This window comes from Camellia sinensis, chromosome 10, assembly GCF_055761805.1.
Source record: "Camellia sinensis isolate YWXY chromosome 10, ASM5576180v1, whole genome shotgun sequence".
In the NCBI taxonomy this organism is placed as follows: Eukaryota; Viridiplantae; Streptophyta; class Magnoliopsida; order Ericales; family Theaceae; genus Camellia; species Camellia sinensis.
The window spans coordinates 18972560-18985457 of NC_138970.1; the positions used below are offsets into that span (position 1 = coordinate 18972560).

The following is a 12898-nucleotide window of genomic DNA, read 5'->3' on the forward strand; positions in this document are numbered from 1 at the left end:
ATTTAAGTTACAACAATTTTATTACTCTGAGCAAGTTTATGAAAATGCAACAATCAAGTTTTTGTCTCTCCGAGCCGATTCCTCTCAAGCCAACATAAAGCTACAACGGTCACACAAAATTTTGGCATCAGCTATGTATTTCCCAAGCATCCACAAGTTAAACAAACAACAATATATCATCTTTATTATTCAACGAAGTATTTCATCATATCAACAAGTCCTACGATGAATTCTACATCAGGAGGTCGAGCATGATATCTAATATTCTCGGGGTTGCAACAATCAGTCATTTTTTATAATTAGATTTACATGATAGGTTTATCAACAGATTCAACCCCAGAAGTCATCAACAATTCTTTTTCTCGGGTATTCTTCAGGTTCAACAAATAGCAATATCAATGTGGATATCATCAACAACAACGGCACATTTGTTCCTTTCTCTTCAACAGAGCAAAGTGTCATTTTGTCTACATTCAAACCAAGCTTCTCAGCAAAGTTTCAATTTCCGGAATTACAATATTCAAACATTCAATATTGTGATTTTAGCAACATCAGATTTTGAGTCAACCAAAAGTGCTTCAAGCCTTGTTTCTATTTTAGAACAAGTTCAACAATAGGAGTTCAGAATCCAGATCTGGGATCGAAATATAAAATTAAAATTATACAAATCCTGTATTATCTACCTCAAGCTGAAATTGCAAATTCTCAGTGTATAAATCAAGTTCTGCAAGCGTCAGAAAAAAAAAAATCAAGAGAAGAAGATTTTGAGCTTATATTTACAAACCTGAGGCAGAGGAATTTCAGAAGCTTACCCACAGATCCAAAAATATAAGGAGAATGAGAAGAGGGTTTCAGCGAGCACTTGTCAATCTGAAATAGCAACACAAAGAGGATGGGCCGATGACCGATGCCGCGTTGAGAGGGCGGCATGGTCGGCATTGGCTAGAGGCAGTGGCAAGGCCGCAAGTGTGAGACGCACAAGCACGGGCTGTAGATATGAAACAAGCACACTCGAGGCCAACGACAAGCTGTGCAGTGCTAGGCAAGACCACACACGTCGCGTTGAGTGGGCGGACGTGTGTGGTCAATGTCGGACAATCCGAAGCCGGAGGCAACAGTGGTGTCGCAGAGGAGTTGGCAACCACACGCGTCACGTTGAATGGGCAACGGTGTGGTCGGCTCTGGGCAGTCGGGATCAATGGCGAAGTTGCAGCAGAGAGGCCAACAGTGGTTGAGCTCGGCTGTCGAAGGCCAGAAGCGGCAGTGACGTCGCTGAGGAGTCGGCGTTGGTGCTGGTCAGTGAGCTCCGGAGTGTCTGGATCTGGGTTGTGACGTCTGCGATGGTTGGAGCTGGGACAGGTCGGTGGCGCTGCTTGAAGCTAAGATGGCCAGCATGCACATTGTGGTAGTCTCTGTTTTGTTGAAGAAGAAAAAGGCTGGGTCAGTCTCGGTCAAGTAAATCAAAAAAAAAAAATTTCAAAGATGAGGTTTCAGCAATATGAAATAACAACACAAATGAAGGTCGGTCAATGGAATACTAGAGTCAACATTGACACAAAGAGGATAGGCCGACGGCAAGCTAAATCTGGTGTTGGTCACTGCCAAGTCCAAGAAAAAAAAAAAAAAAAGAGGTTGAAGAGAGTGATACGATGCCGAGCTGAAATCGACACAGGTTGTAATCACCAAGAAACGACACCGGAATCGGCGAATAAGGAGAACCGGCGGCCACGGCAGGTCAGCCAATGACGAGTTGGTCCGGCGTTGGTGCGTATTACCAGCGGCTTGGGTCATGTAGGCGGTGCCTGGGGTGGCGACGCAAGCAGTGTTGAGAGGGCGTCATGGTCGGCGCCAACAGTGACTGTCACGAAGGCCGGCGGTGGTGGCTTGTGTGGTCTTCGATGATTGTGACAGTGGGTAGTGAACAAACAGCGATGGTCCTCCGGAATTGCAGAAGCAGAACTTTGTTGAAGAAGATGCCGATCTGGGTCTGGTCTCTTAGTTTAGAGAGGGAGAGCGCCGCAACAGCTGCACAACAAAAAATAAAATAATAAGAAGCTATGCATTAGGGTTTTTGAGCCTTTCTTTAATTAAAAAAAAAAGGGAGCATTATCTTTGAATATTCTATTAGTATATTCTAATAATGTATATATAGGTAATTGATCTGCTGTGTGCCAAACAAAAAAAAAATGCTTCTTTATTCTTTGGTTAAAAAATATATACATCTATATTTTCAAAAAAAAAAAAAAAAAAAAAAATTAAATTTTTGCTTGTCAATTTTTTCTGTAAATTGAAGTGCGTCATCAACTTTATCCATAGGCTCTGTCGTGACAAAATGTTTTTTTTTTGGGGAACGTGACGCGAAGCAGGGTCGAAGAAATGACAGTATGCGTGTCTGAGAAATTTAAAATTTCTCATACACGCAAGGGGCAAATGTAAGAGGGGCTAATTTGAGCCCACTAAATTATTTAGGCCCAATAGCCCAAGATTAGTGGGCCCGAATTTATCGCAAGTCCAAGAATCGGTGGGCCCAGATTTATCGCCATCAAACGGATTGAATCGCTCTAAGCCTCGAAAGGGTTCGGATCCACGAACCTAGAGACTTACTCGGGCCCGGACTCGAAAAGGTATTAACCAAGCCTAGAGATCCGAGGCACTCGGACTCGAAAGGATTCGGATCCACGAATCTAGAGATCCGAAGTACTTGGCTTCGAACGGATTCAAACGCAATCTAGAAGTCGCTCCGTTAATGAGTCCCAGAACACTTGCGGGCTCGGAGCTTTCCGGGATCTACGCACCAGAACCATGGGCGTAATGGAGTTCGAACAAAGGACCCGATCCCGAGGACGGTGAGTGGAGATAAATTCACTCTTCGGTTAAACTAGCCTATACCCGGGTCGAGGTGGCACGACCCCGGGGGGTCCATGAGACTCGGCAATATTTTGCGGCAGGACGTCCTCTGGGACTACCCCTGACCCTTTGGGATGATTGGGGATCATTGGTTAGGTGTGGCTAAGAAGAAGGGTTCGCCGAGGGAGTGATCTCCTCTTCGGGGTTTTCTCATCCTCGGAGAAGTCACCTCCTCGGAGAAGTCACCTCCTCGGAGAGGTCACCCCCTCGGACAAGGTGGTTAGAGAGAATATCCCCCATGTGCCTTGCACATGGGCTCCATCCTACATCATGAGGTGCCTATAAATAGCACCCACCCATAGCTTTACAAGGGATGGATTTTGGAGATTTTTAACTCTTGGGAAAGAACTAATTTCCCTTCTCCATTATCGACCTTGAGAGTGAAAGTGGGAGATCAATGGGAGAGCCTTGCCATTATTCTATTCTCTAGCCATTTTGCCTTCTTCTTCACCCAATCTCTTATCTCCATCATCTCCTTTGTTGTCGTGTTCCTAAGTTGAGATTATTGAAGAATCTAAGCCTCTCATCATATTCTAGAGAATTCGAAATTGTTCTTCAAGGATCTTCGAAGATCTTCGAATTTTCCAACTCCTTTCTTGAACCCTCTCCTACACTAAGAAATAGTTTAGTACTTACAGAGCAGCTTGTCACGTCCCGCCAAATTACCTAGACAGAATTGCCTACTAAGAGGAAGTCTCAAGAAAGAGACGCTAATGGAATATTCTGGAAGCTCTTGGAAGACTTGAGAAAATATGGGAATATGGTACATAATTCTATAACGTACACGGAAAGATCTAAGAAAAGGTTCTAGAGTATTCAAGTGAATATTAGAGGGATGGAAATAACAGAAGCTTCTAGAACCTCCTAGAGAAATAGAGGTGGTAAAAGATCCTTGTACTTACTTCTAGAATGATGTAGATATTTGTATAGATATTTTTAGGGTGGGTTCTAGAACCTTCTTGTAGGGTAAGGAAAGCTTCCGTGAGAAGCTTCTTCATAGTCCTTTTCTTGTATGCTCTGAAACATTCTAGAGAAAGCCTAAGATGCCTATAAATAGGAGAGGAGTTCATTTGTTCCATCAATGATCCAAGAGTCGTAAAGCTTTCTCATTGTGAATATAAGGCATTCTCTCAAATTCTCTTGTGTTCCTCTTACTTGTCTTTCTTCTAAGTTTGTGAGTTAGGCTGACTTAGCATCATCAAGTGAAGCTTGAGATTGTCTAAGGGCTGCACGGATAGCTTGGAAACAACCAAGGCCGTGACAAGCTGTTGTTAAAAGAGATCGAGTAATTAAATGGCCTCTAGAGACAAATGACTCTGTGATTGTTACTGTTGGAACAGAAATTTGTGGCACGTCCTCTCCATTTGAGGCTTCTCCGAAATCCCGAGACTTAATAATTTCACTCAAGTTATCAGGTAGTTGAGCTTCACCTTCCAAGTATTTCACCACATCAGACATGTTGGGCCTTGCTGCAGCCACGACATGAGAGCAAAGCAACCCCAGCTTCAACACCAGCTCAGCTTCCTCAATCACATACTCAGTTCCCAGACATTCATCAATGGCTTCAAGAATGTTTCCCCTTTCCAAGCACTTAAACACCCAGTCTATCAAAATTATTTTCTCTGGAGAGGCCCGGTGTTCCACTGGCCTTCTACCATAAACAACCTCTAGCATAAATGTCCCAAATGCAAAAAAATCAGTGCTTGTATTTGCTTTTCTGGTACGGACTAGCTCAGGTGCAATATAGCTGAGAGTACCTGCCACGTGAGAGGTTTGAGGATCAGCTCCATGGTCGCATAATTTGGCAAGCCCAAAATCTCCTAATATTGTGTTGAAGTCACTGTCAATCAAGACATTGCTGGCCTTGATATCTCTATGAATGATAACCTGTACCCATTGATGGTGCAAATAGAAGAGGCCTGATGCTACGTCTTTGATGATCTTAAATCTTTGCATCCAATTTAGCATCCCCTTGGGTTGGCCATAAAGAAACTTGTTAAGGCTTCCATTAGGCATGAAATCATAAACCAAGAGGAGTTCTTGCTTATGCCACGAATAGCCAAGGAGGCGAACTAAGTTTGGGTGGCGCAGGCAGCCTATGGTTGCAATTTCTGCTACAAATTCCCTCATTCTTTGTCTCGAATCATGGGCGACTCTTTTGACTGCAACCTGTATATTCGATGCTGGTAGCACACCTCGGTACACTCTACCGAAACATTCATTACCAAGAATTTCTGTGTCTTTAAATCCCTTTGTGGCAATGGATAGATCCATATAATTGAATTTGTAAGGGCCATACTGGACTTCCCAATCCTCCAACACTTCTATAAACTTCTTCTTCCTTGAGATTAGGAGTACAAGAAATCCTATACAGGGCAACACAATTGCCAATGCCAACATTCTCCTTTTGTTTTCTTTCTCTGTTTGAGTCTGAGTGATCTTGGAAAGGTGAGACAGGTCAATCAGCTCAGCTTGACCATTTATCTTGAAACTCCAACCTAGTATGTAATGAGATGCAGTAAGTATGCTTCTAGAGGTCGAAAAGCCTACATGCATTTGGTCAAGCATGACTGGTGAGATCTAGTGTCAATGATAAGAGTGGGAGGTGAGGCTTGGGTACATCAATTGGATAAAGAGTAACATTAAATTGCTTGTTTACTCCATTATATTCCGCCCAAACTTGCATTGGGTCACCGCTTTTGAGGTTTAGATATTTGATGGTACCATTTTTACCAGCATGAAAGTAACCGGCATGAGCAGATATGATTGATTCCAAGATGTTAATGTTGATGCCAACATGATTGTCATCTATGTCCTTGAATTCTAAGTCTTGAAAGGTGTCTAGCTCAACAGCAACAATATGGTTGGAACTATTCCCCATGTTGACATCATTCAAGAGCCCAAGATATCCATCAGGTAGAGCTGCCTGGAAATTGTTGGAAGGTGAAATAACAAAGGCCATTCCATTGCTACCAATATCTGCGTGCTTTGGTACAATCGCAAATATAAAAGTAGTAGAGAAAGAGAAGACACTACCATTTGTCGAGTTCTTGAAGTGGAGGGGAACGTCATAGAAATTGTGACCCATCTACAGGAATGTAGTATTAATTAGCTACAATGGGCCCGTTGCAGTTTGATCCAGGTTCAGTGCGTTCCCTTTAAAGATGAACGCATCCCAATTCAAGTACCATTGGAAGATGCAAATTTCAAGAGGAGAAAAAACACCATGATCATGTACGACATGACTTGCTTATCTTACAAATGCAGTAGTTACAGAAACTGAACTATTGTCTCCTCAAATCTTAACTTTATCCACACCCATTTTCCATACCATGGAAGTCTTAAATTAATTTCGCTAGAGCTCACAAGGAAACTTCACTACCATACTAGTCTCGATTTGCAACGACTTAGCCACTGAGGGACCACTAGAGAGTAATGATGCGGACCCGGAAAATTTTCACCAATTGTCGAGAAGGTAATGTGAAAGCAATCTACAATGAATATAGTACTATTAGCATTGTATTTTGACACTTTTTGGAAAAAACATTTCTGGGTCTAGATTATTTTCTCACAAAAAAAACAAAGAAGAAAAAAAAGATTGGAAGAAAATGACCCATCTTTATTCGTTGAATCAGGGCTAGTACTAGTAGTGTGGTTGAAGCATAGCTGTCATGCCGAATGAAAAAGAAAAAAAAAAAAGGTGAGAAAGAGAGAAAGGAAGAACCAAAAGTTCTTTATCCTTTTCAATGACTGCATCAACCATACGTTAATTCCAATACAGCACAACTTCTCTTCATTTGTGAGAGAAGCTGTGGAGCTAAGTGCTCGCTCACTGCTTCTCTTACAATAAGTCCTTTAGGCCATGTTTGTTTGGACGGACGGTCGGGAAAGAAGTCAGCCCCTTTTACAGGACCGGTATGGCTTCAATATTGGGTGATTGGGAGTAGTGGGTGCTGCAACTCAAGAACATTGCTTCATGACTCAGTTATCATTTAATGTGAATTGGCTATTGATGATAAGTGATTTTTGGTGTGTGTTTAAAAATAAAAATAAATAAAAATAAATAAATTGATTTGCCAATTTTGTCGAATAACACGAGTGTGTGTGGGAATTTTAACAAACACTTGGCATGTTAGATGGAAAAAACATGAATTTCTGACTATGTGGTTTTCAATCTTTTTCTTGTTGGTCAATCTGTTCAACTTTGACAATTTTAATCTTGAAAACAAATGCCTGTCTGTCCAGGTCGAAAAGCCTACGTAGTGCATGCATCTAAATACTGTCTGTTGTGTTTTTAGAGCGAGCAATGCTAGGTATCATAAAAAACTTTTCATGAAAATAATCATGAAAGTTTTGTGATTCTTAAATTACACTTACAATAAAACACCACACACTAATCAAGGTAATCTAAGGATCATAAATATTTCATGATCATTTTCATAAAAAAAAATTTATGATCCCTAACTTTTCCCTTTTAGACCACAAATATGTGTGAAGTGATAAATGGTGTCAAGTGATAAATGATGTTAATGGTTTAACACCACCAATCACCCTTATAGCAAGGAGTTGGTAGATTATTACGCTTTTTTATTTTTTTCTTTTCAAGAGGTAGCGTCTGTTTAGTAACTATTTCATTTTCAGTTTTTAATTTATATTTATAAAAATTTAAAAATTTGATAAATTTTTTTGATTTATAAATTTGTAAATTTAAGCAAAAAACGTAAATTCAAAAAATGAGTTTACGTTAGTTTTTAAATAGAAATTTAAAAATCTAACTAACAAAAAAAAATTTCAAATAATTTTTTTTTTTCAAATAATTTTTTTTTCAAATTAATTTTTTTTCTCAATTAATTTTTTTTTTCAATTATAATGTGTAAGATCCCATTGTCATAAATAATAAAAAATAAATATAAATATTTTAGACCTGAACAAACATATTTTTTAGTTTATGTTTTTAAATTTTTTTAAACATTTTGTTCAAACCAAATACATTTATAATTTATATTTTTCTAAAAATAAATAAAAATCAATTTATAAATTTTTTATGAACATAAACCAAAAACATAAATATTAACGAACGCTACCTTAAATATTGAAAATATATAATTTTTAAGCTAATTTTCAAATGGCGTCCTGTTCAAAATTTGTATGATCTCACAATTCACATTATTCCCACGCGAAGTGCTCACAGCACGTTTGTATCTTTTTTTGAACCTCGAAAGGTATTGTTAGGCATATTTCTCTACAGTGTCTCTCATTAGGTTTAAGGTGTCAATAGTAACATCCAAGTCAGTCTCAATAAATTTTGAGTTAAATTATAATTCAAAATTTACTTTTGTTATTTTAGTTAGTCATATTTTTAGTATTCACTGCATCAAACTCTCTATTCTAACTCAATCTTATTAAAACATTAATTTCTTATTGTAATTGCTATTCTTTATTTTTTTTATTAAATTGATGAGGTACTGTCCAAACAATTCTTAAAAAAGACAAAAAAAAAAAAAAATTGTCGTTGAACAGTTGACCCGCCGGTCGACTGACCGGTTGACCGGTTAGACTAATTTTCAGCATTTTTTCTTCTTCTGCTACAGGCACTCACGGGACATCTAGTGGGATATCTGGGGACTACGCCAAAATTGGGCTTTAGCGGCGGTTTTTTACCGCCGTTAAAGGCTGTAAAACCGCTGTTAAAGCCTTTAACGGCGGTATTAACGGCGGTTTTGTTACCGCCGTTTATGCGCGTGTCGGAAAAAGTACAACCGTCGTAAAAAGGTAAATTACCGTCGTTAAAAGTCAACCAAAAACGGCGATAACATAGGACTAAAAACGGCGGTTTTTTACCGCCGTAAATAGGTTCAAATTTTTCAAAAAATAATTCTTTCTTCTTGCACTCCCCAAGTCTTGAACCCTCAACCTATCATTCACCCACACTAACCACTCTACCGTAACCACTCTTCATGAAATATATTCCCTAAATAAATATTTAAACATTACTTTTACTTTATTGTAGATGGTTTCGTCGGAGCTCGCCGGAGTTTCGCCAGAGCACGCCGGAGTTTCGCCGGCAAAGACCGCCGTCATTAACGGCGGTAATGATTGGGCATTAGCGGCGGTTTTTTACCGTCGTTAAAAGTGGGCATTAACGGCGGTAACAAAACCGCCGTTAATGATACCTTTAACGATAGCTTTCGTTACTGTCGTTAATAGTACCTTTAACGACGGTTTTCGTTACCGCCGTTAAAAAAACAGCCGGTAATGCCCTGTTTTGGCGTAGTGACATCCAGGTGAACGACCGGTTTAAAGATTTTGGCCCAGTTTTGCTCTAAAAAATATAATAAAAAATCATGTAGCTAATGAACAGTGCCTCAACAAAGTTGTTGAGGTACTGTAGCAAATTTAACAAAAAGTTAATTTACAAAAAATTTGCTGAGCCTAATGGAGGAATAATTTTGTGATTTACTAGGTATATTTTATCTTTTTATTATTTTGGCTATATATATTGATGCAAATGTTGTAAAGAGGTTTTGGGCCATGAAAAAAAGATAGTTTTTTTACATGGGTGAGACTTGTCCCCAATTAGACAATCCAGTCTATGTTAGGTTTATTAAGAGGTCTATTTTGACAATTTAAATTGTTTATTTTTTTGAATTTTGTGAAAAAAATATATAATTTATTTTTTTTAGAGGCGAATACAATAAATTAAATAAGATATAATTATCAAATTGATTTAAATCTGTTTTATTTTATTTTTTAAATAATATACACAAAATATTCTAAATAATTTAAATCATTACCTCACGGATTGAAACAATCTTAACCAATCTACATGGTGAACTGAAAAGAAAAATCAAACCCTAGAGTTTGATGTCCGAAAAAGATGAGGACATGCTTGGAAACTAGTTGCGACAACTCACTAAATAATTTTTTTCTCATTTTTTTTTAAACAAAAACTTATGTTTTATGAAAACAAAAAAACTAGAAACTTGCAACAATGTCAAACCACCCCCCAGAAACAATTTGTTAATTGTTTGAAGCTAATCTATTTATAGAAGCCAAAAGGAAAGAATAGAAGAAGAGAGATGGAATATATATTTAAAAAATAATTATATTTTCTAATTATAATTTTATATTTTTTACATTATGATTCAACAAAACAACAATCATATTAGTTTGGTAGCAACATTATTAATTTTATTTAACAAAACTGGAGAATTGCATTAAATTAGTTGAAATTTCGAATGGTAAATATATTCCACAAAGCTTTTACCTTGCGAAGGGTAACGCTTGTGCTGTTATTTGCTTATATCTCTTTCTTGTGGCAAACATTATCCAAATGGAGTTGCTATTCTAAAAACAAGATTCTCAAATTAACCTCAAGATCTAATGAGTAAAGTTTGGTTGTAAATTAAGACAAAAGTCGAGTTATATATAAGAAGAGCTGGCTCTTTGGCTCTCTGCTCGACTAAGATCCATCAAACCATCTTCTCCTCTCTATAGCCTAATCATGAAGATTTTATCATTTCCTTCATTCATCTTTGTTTTGACCATGTTTCAAACTTTGGTTGTGATTGATTTACTAACATAAACATGATAGAAAATTTTGCGAAACATAAACTAAAAACCATTAAGGATTCAATTTTATACATGAAAACTATATGAATTTTTACTATACAAAATAAGCAAATATATACCTTGATCCATGATAGTATGAAATCCTCTATGAAACAAGAGAAATCTTGAATGGAAGACCTTGATCTTTAAGTTCTTTACTTGTCTAAGATCTTCAAACCACTTCTCTCTCTCTCTCTCTAGGCGATGGGAGCCTTCTTGTGGTGACAACTTGAGTTTTTGATGGAGAGTATGGTTTGGGACCTTACACTATTTATACTAGTATTCTTTCCATCAAAGAATCCATTCATTCAATGAACTTCATTAAATAGATTAATGTATCTTATACATTTATGATACATAATGCATCTTTTATATTAATGAATTCATTAGATAGATTAATGTATCTTACATATTCATAATAGATATATAATGCATCTCTAAGATTCATTCATAATGAATCCATCACATTCAATGCATTAGCATTAGTTTTCTATACATTGTACATATAGGTGCATTCATCAATAATTAGTCACCATCTAATTGATGTACATGTATCTTACTTAATGAGATGAATCTAGTATAATTATGCATAAGCCACATTAAGCCATATTTAGGAAAAATTCTTACAATCTCCCACTTGGCTTGCATGATTATATTACGTCACTAGGTTATCATAATATGGCCAACGTTCTCCTACTAGAAGATTGCACCATCACCATTAGATTTTGTTCAATGAAATTATTAGCACCAAATCATTGTAGTCAGTGATTTACACATTGATCAAGACTGTACAATGGTTATAGTGTTAATATTTTTCATCAACATGAATAAGTGAATCTTAACACACAGAGATAACATTAGCAACATAATGATGATTAATGCTGATTCATCTATAGCAGTCCCGTTATTTACATCTTCTTCTAAATTGTGCACAAGTATGAAGAATGAAAACAACAAACATAATCATTACTAACAGAAGATGATTATAACATAACATGTATTCCGAACATAATACACTCATTGCAAGTCTAAACATGATAAACTTTTTACTAAATCCATGCGCGCAACATGTTCTTGAAAGAGCTTAGGTGTGAGACCTTTAGTTAAAGGATCTGTTAACATGAGTGTAGTACCAATATGAGAGATGGAAACAGTCTAATTCAGAACCCTTTCTTTAACAACTAGATACTTGATATCAATATGCTTTGATCCTCCTGAAGTTTTGTTATTATTGGAGAATCGCACAGCAACATCATTATCACAGTAAATCTGTAAGGGCTTCAAAATTGAATCGACAAGTTGTAATCCAGATATGAAATTCTTTAGCCATATTGCATGACATGTGGCTTCATAACATGCTATGAACTCTGCCTCCATAGTGGAAGAGGCTGTCAGAGTCTGCTTATGACTCTTCCATGAAATGGGTCCATTAGCAAGCATAAAAATGTACCCATAAGTGGACTTTCGAGTGTCTTTATATCCAGCATAATCAGCATCTGAATAACCAACCACTTCAAGGCTATCTATTCTTTGATAAGTGAGCATGTAATTCTTAGTGCCTTGCAAATATCGCAACACTTTCTTAACTGCTTTCCAATGATCAAGTCCGGGATTGCTTTGGTATCGACCAAGCATACCAACTACAAATGCTATGTCAGGACATGAACAAACTAGTTTATTATTGGGTTGAGCTGTGTTAGTGCACTTTAGTGTGGGGTACTTAGTTTATTATTCTTTTTAGTATTTTTAAATTAGTAGTGACGTGTGGTCTTCATACTTGGTTCAGGGCACTAGCTGGACTTTCATGCTCTATTCGAGGATTATATTATTTCATTTTCAGGTGAGTAGTTTCATGCTGCATATTTTTATAAATGTTCCTTACCCTTAACTGTTGGAAAATTAAATTGTTGTTTCAGGACTAAATCGTTTTGATAAATTATTATATTATTAATGGAATCAAATTATTTCTGAAACATGTGTGAACTTGGCATACTGTAAACTATTTGTTTTGGTGTCATGTTTATAATGGTGAATTACCATGTTTTGTGAAACTGATGTGTATTAATTATTGGGACCATCTGTGTATTTAGTCCAAGGAAATTATTCCACTGTGTGTGGTGACTCTGGCCACTAGGGAACAGATCCGGGTTGGGCCGTGATAACTCTACTGCTCAACGATTGTAAGGAAAAGACCTGCGTTCAGTTAGGTGACCTTTAATCGGATCGGCTTAGAGAAAAAAACCCAGGTTGCCACCCTGAGGATAACTCTTAGTTCGATATTAGATCCAACGGGGTTTATAGCATTGAGAACTGTGTGACATATTACTTGTCATTTTCTTGGTACCTAGAAAATTATTGGTGTTCATGTTGTATTCTGTTT

At 37.3% G+C, this 12898-nt stretch overlaps 2 pseudogenes across 1 annotated transcript; both read right to left on the reverse strand.

Moving 5' to 3' along the window:
- Window positions 1-4034: 4034 nt before the first annotated feature.
- On the reverse strand, window positions 4035-6675 carry LOC114320344 (putative L-type lectin-domain containing receptor kinase V.1 pseudogene; annotated as a pseudogene). Its single transcript, XR_014341734.1, has one exon. The product of XR_014341734.1 is annotated as a putative L-type lectin-domain containing receptor kinase V.1 pseudogene (transcript).
- Window positions 6676-11673: 4998 nt separating this feature from the next.
- On the reverse strand, window positions 11674-12153 carry LOC145800194 (secreted RxLR effector protein 161 pseudogene; annotated as a pseudogene).
- Window positions 12154-12898: the final 745 nt, after the last annotated feature.